This window comes from Muscardinus avellanarius (assembly GCF_963383645.1).
Source record: "Muscardinus avellanarius genome assembly, chromosome: X".
Taxonomy (NCBI): Eukaryota; Metazoa; Chordata; class Mammalia; order Rodentia; family Gliridae; genus Muscardinus; species Muscardinus avellanarius.
The window spans coordinates 12,908,563-12,914,631 of NC_137792.1; the positions used below are offsets into that span (position 1 = coordinate 12,908,563).

Consider the following 6,069-nt stretch of genomic DNA (forward strand, 5'->3'; position numbering starts at 1 on the left):
AAGTGGAAAGAAACCCCCTGAAGATAATTAGAGTAGCTACCAGAACCCTAGAGCAAGCATAACACTTAATGACAAAATGTTAAAAGTGTTCGGACCCAAATCAGAAACTACTACCTAACATTATCCTAGAGGGAAACTTGGCTACTAAGACAAGAAAATAAAAATAAGGTAAAAATACAGCAGTGGCAAGAGGAAAGGGGGAGAATCCATATACATTGCCATTCACAGACATTTTAATTGTCTGCTTTGAAAATGCACAAAAATCAACTGAAAAACTGTGAAAATGAATATAAGTTCAGTATGATGGCTTGAATATAAGATAGACCTACCAAAAATTTTAATAGCCTTCCTATTCAATTGCACCATAATTACCAAAAGAAATGGGGGAAAGTATTTAATTTCTAAAAGCAAAAATTACACACAAGAAAACAATCTTGGAATTCACATTAAAAATGTGTAAGACCTACAGTGTAGTATTGGGATAGGATAAATACATAGAGCAGTAGGACACAATAGAAAATCAAAAATAGACTCACACACACACACACACACACACACACACTGTTAATTTTTGACAAAGGGGTCAAGGGGATATGATAGGGGGGAAGTAGAGTCATTTCAACATGTGGTATTGGAACAACTGAGTGTCTATACAGAAAATGTTAATCTTGATCCTTATTTCAAATAAAAATAGCCTGAAAAGAAATTAATAGCCCATAAAACAATAATATATCTAGAAGAAAGTGCAGGAGAATATCTTGGTGAACTCGAAATAGACAAATATTTATTAGATAGGGTACTGAAATGCTATCCATAGAAGAAAAACAATTTGTTTAATTCAACTTTATTAAAACTTCTCCCCTTCAAAGAAACATCATTAGGAAAATGAAAAGGCAAACCACAGCCTAAAATATTCATAAGACATATATCTAACAGAGAACTTATATCCAGATAAATAAAGAACTCATGATTCAATAGTCAAACATACTGGGGGAAAACTGCAAACACTGCACAATAAAGTTATACAAATGACCAAAAAGCATGTGAAAATATGTTCAACATTATTAGTTATCAGGGAAGAGCAAACTAAAACCACAAAGAGATAGCATCACAAAAACATGGGAATGACTAAAATAAAACAAACAGTACCAAGTGCTAGTTAGGATGCCAAACAACAGGACTTCCCATACTTAGCTTGTGGAGATGCAAATGAGTACAATGACAGCATCCATGCTTAATAAGGTGGAAGCCCTGGGTGCAATACCTAGCACTGCAAAATGACAAAACCATTAAAAACAATGATACATTCACTTTGGAAAAGTTGGGCGGGTTTTTACAAAGTCAAACTCACCAAACAACACAACAATTCTACTTCTAGGTATTGATTCGAGTGAAATGAAAAATTTATATTCACACTGAAAGCCATATTCAAATGTTTATATTGGCTTTATTCATAATCATCCAGAGTTGGAAAATGGATAATCAAGCTGTGGAATATTACTCGGCAATAAAAGAAATGAATTATTGATTAACACCACAACATAAATGGATCTCAAATGTATTATGCTAAGTAAAAGAGGCCAGGCTAGGAAAGTTACATAGTATATGAATTCATTTATGGGACATTCTGGAAATGACAAAGTTATCAGGAAAGAAAACAAATCAGTGGTGTCTAAGGACTGAGAGTGGTGAGAGGGGTTGACTACAAAGAGCCAATAGAGATTTTTTAAATATCTTGGTATCGAAGTAATTTACATGACTATATATATTTCTAGAACTGTATACTAAAAAGGACAATTTGCTATAAATAAATTATACCTCAGTGTTACAAACAAAGTAGTCTCAAGAATTAAATAGATTTGTAAGAGGGGTACTCACCAGAATTTTTGACTTTGTTTTATGATGATTTTCCCCAAATGTTTCAACTACCCTCCACCTCTCATCATGCTCTCAATAAGATCCACAGAGATTAAAAACCTACACATTTTTTAAAACCATAAACATAGCTGGGCATGATGGCACACGCTTGTAATCCCCGCACTTGGAAGGCTGAGACAGGAGGATCACACAGGTTTGAAGCTAGCCTCAGCTACTTAGTGAGGCTCTCAGCAACTTAGTGAGACCCTGTTTCCAAATAAAGTATAAAGTAGGTCTGGAAGTATAGCCTGGAGGTAGAAAGCCTCTGGGTTCCACCCCCCAGTACTACCAAAAAAATATAAATAAACATTTTAAAAGACCTTTTTCCCCCTATTTTGCTATCTTGCAGCAGAGAAGGCCTTTCTTAGTAAGGCATAAAAACCAACTCCCAGGATTTTACTATAGAGTCAGAACTGTTAACATTACAGAAACACATGCCCCTCTCCCCATTTAAAAAGCGTAATGGTGATCTTTCCAAACTGTATTATGTATTTGAAAGTGACCTGGCACTCTCTGAAATGGAAAAAATGTATTTGTCAGTTGCGTCTGAGTAGTGAGAGCACCAGGAACATGCGCTGTGATGTACCCCCTCTAAGTCCTCAGAATGACCACATCGGATATGGAAAATCAGCTTCTTCTCTGGCTCTCCCTAACACCTGAGCAAACTCACTTTGCCATTTCTGGATGGCAGTTCATGGTACCAAAAACATAGTGGCTTTCCTTTCCCCGCCAAACCCGCCAATGAAATTCCATTTCTCAGACTTCTCCCTCTTGCTGAATAAAATCATATCCATAATTAGAGTCCCCTTTTCCCTTTTCTGTCTTTCCTACATTTTCCCCAGAAAAGTACACACACCTGGCATCTGTTTTTTTGGCAAGAATTATTCACAGACAAAACAAGGATGCTGGTCCTGCATTTCTTCAGTGTTTTTCAGTAGCTAAATTTGCTTTATCCCTCTTTTAATGAAAGTCACCTTGCAGGGATGTGGGAATGATAAAAGCAGAAGGGAATCCAATCCAGTCTGGCAGGGCGCTGAGGCTCTGTAAAACAATACCCCTGAATAGCTACAAAATTTGGCCACTTTGTGTTTTCCAGCTTTGCATTTGAACTACAAGCAGCCAAACCAAGCAATGTCTAGCTCATTTTAGATTTTACTTAAGCAAACTTTTAAGAAACGAAAGACTCCCCAAATCCTTTAGAAATAATACACACCTTGTCAAAACACAAATTATTTTGACACCAACCTCAACTGTATTGTCTACTAATAATTAACATCTTAATTCATTCTTAATTATTAATAAGAAGAAAGTCATAATTTTTGTTATGCCATGCAGGACTGGGGTTATACTTATAGCCTTTTTCAGGTACTGGGGATTGAACCCAGGGGCACAATACCACTGAGTTACACCCCAGCCCTTTTTATCTTTTTATTTCATAGGTTTACTTTTGAAAATATTCAAAAAGAAACTGAGAAATATTAGAGAGCTTGCGATATTTCCCTTAATAAATTTTTACTCAACATCACCCACCAGCTGAAACCCTAATCGAAGAAATGGTCCTTCTGCCAGCTATGATGCCCAACATACTTTATGAGGCCCAGTGCAAAATGAAAATATTTGCAAGTCCCCTTGTTCAAAAATCGTTTCAAATTTCAGCATTAACTCAAGTGCAGGGTGCTTGTTCCTAAAGTCAGCTCTGCTTTCATATAATGTATTTGGCCAGAAAGTGGGTAAGAAAAAGAAAGCATTTTACTATTAAATGAGCAGCAATTCTTGCATCTCTCTTAATTGTGTGTTTGAGATAGAAGTCGGTTGTAACATCTTGGGACCTCGTCTGCTGATTTCCCACTTTTTCTAAGATTTCCAACCTGTTGGACACAACGTAGCTTTGTGCCATAGAAAGTGTACTCGCTGGGGCAGCAACAGCAGCAGCATCTTGGAGCTTGTTAGAAATGCAGACTCTCGGGCCCCACCCGACCTACTGAATCAGAACCTCCTTCCAACCGGATCCCCAGGGACTCGTGTGCACAGTACTGGCTAAAAGTGTCACTGTCGAAGCAGCCACGGAAAACCTCTGTCTCAGGCTTCATCCGGCTTTCGGGAAGCCGGTCTGCTTTCTCCCAGGCACTTTGTACACAGTTCTGGAGTCTCCTAACCCAAGTTCCTGCCTAAGCGCGCTCCCTGAGCCTTTTCCCCGACGCTCACTCCCTGGCTCTAGGCTGCTGCTCCACCCCACCGCGCCCGGGACTACCTGTTCTTTCTGGGCCCCACCAGGTGCAGTGCATCCTTGGCCCCGGGCGCGCTTGTGCTCCGCGGGCACCGCCGCTTCCACTGGCCCGCGCACCCACTGCCCGGCGCGGTAAACCGACTCCCCAGGAATCGCGAGTCGCGGACTGCCTGCTCGAGGAAGCCCCATGTGGCTCCGTTTCTCAGTGGGGTGGAGACGATTTGAGTCCGTTTAAAGATCTGGGACCACACTTCCCCCATCAGAAAACAAGTCGCCGGAGCCCCCTTTCCCAAGGCGCACAGTTTCCCACAGTGGTGGCGCCAGCCCTGGGCTCCACGCTGGCTCTGCCTCTGCCTTTCGGGACCGCCGGCCCCGGTTCAGAGCCGCAGCCGCTGCCGGGTGGAGGGAGCGTTCGCCCCGCCGTCCCGTGGCCCTCGGGTCCGCGCTGGCGCTGAACCCCCGCGGGCGACGCCAGCAGTCGGGGCTGGGTGTCAGAGTCCGAGGGCGCAGCCGGTTTCGGCGCGCACGCTTACCTGCAAGTCCCAGAGACTGGCCGGCCGCTGGCGCCCTGGGGCCTCCTTTTCCCTTTTCCCGGGCCGAGTCCCTCCTCCTCCCTCCCGCCGCCTGGGCGCCGCCCCCGCCGCTCCCGGACCGCTTGCCCGCCCGCCCGCGGGCTCTCCAGCTGCCCAGCGCGGCGTGGCGCGTCCGGCGCTCGGCGGCGGCGAGGCTGAACGCGGAGGTGGGGAGCGGGCGGGGCCCGGCCGAGAGAAGAGGGTGTGTGCGAGCCGCGTAGTCCGTCGAAGCCCCGCGGGGCGCTTTGGGCTGGGGAGAAGTGGGGACCGCGAGCCCCGCTGCCCACCCCGTCCCTGCCAGAGCCCCCACAACGTTTCGGGGCTCTCTGGATTGCTACATCCTCGGGTGCTGGTGCGCACTCCCTCGGGGACCCCAACTTCCATATCCAGAGGCTCACCTTTAGGAGTCGCCCTGGTATCCAAAGGCTAGTCCCACTACTTTAGGTGCTGTGCACTGTGATTGATAGATGGTAGTGCCCGATTTCACTCTAGCCAGAATATTCCAGAATGCTCAAACCAGACCGCTTGAGAGAGGGTTTAAAGCGACTGGAAAGAAGAGAAGCATTGTGAGAAAGGCCCTGACCCGCTGTTTTCTGGGGAAGGATATAATTCACCTTCACCGAATACCTAGAAACTAAGATTCTAGGCGCTCTGCTGGTGGGGGGAGCCAGGAGTGGTGGAGAGGTATAATGACATAAAGTAAATTGTCCCAGGCCCTCTCTACCTTTTTGCACTGTCATCATCTCCACCCTCTGCACTTTTAAAGTATTAAAAACTAGATCTGGATAGCACTTAGAGATCACCTAAAAAACTTGTGAAAGTACCCCACTTTACAGATGGGAATCCAGGGGCTTAGTTCTACAAAACAAATTTGTTGTAGAGACCAGGAAAATAATAAGCACTCTCTGGCTCCTTCTAGCCAACTATTACATAGATAGATAGATAGATAGATAGATAGATAGATAGATAGATAGATAGTAGATAGATATATATATAGATATTTTTTGTGTGTGGTACTGGAGTGGAACTCAGGGGCTTTTCTACCTCCAGGCTATACTCCCAGCCCTATTTTATACTTTATTTGGAAACAGGGTCCCACTAAGTTGCTGCGAGCCTCACTAAGTAGCTGAGGCTGCCCTCAAACCTGTGCAATTCTCCTGTCTCAGCCTCCCAAGTGCTGGGAATACAAGCATGTGCCACCACACCCGGCATAGCCAACTATTATATTTTCAAAATGGTTATCACTTTAAAAGTACTGTTCTCTTCAGTTAGAACCTGCAGGAAACCACACCACTTTTCTTTACTATCATATCTGAATTCTGAATTGCATTCAGGATCCTGGAGGCTGGATGT

General features: G+C 44.2%; 1 protein-coding gene across 1 annotated transcript in view; it reads right to left on the reverse strand.

Annotated features, from left to right (window-relative positions):
* Positions 1–4,801, reverse strand: part of ADGRG2 (adhesion G protein-coupled receptor G2) — a gene marked incomplete at both ends in the record, with an annotated part of 126,629 nt that extends 121,828 nt beyond the window's left edge. The window contains one exon of the mRNA XM_080718643.1: positions 4,678–4,801. The remainder of the gene's footprint in view (positions 1–4,677) is intronic.
* Between the last annotated feature and the right edge of the window lie 1,268 nt (positions 4,802–6,069).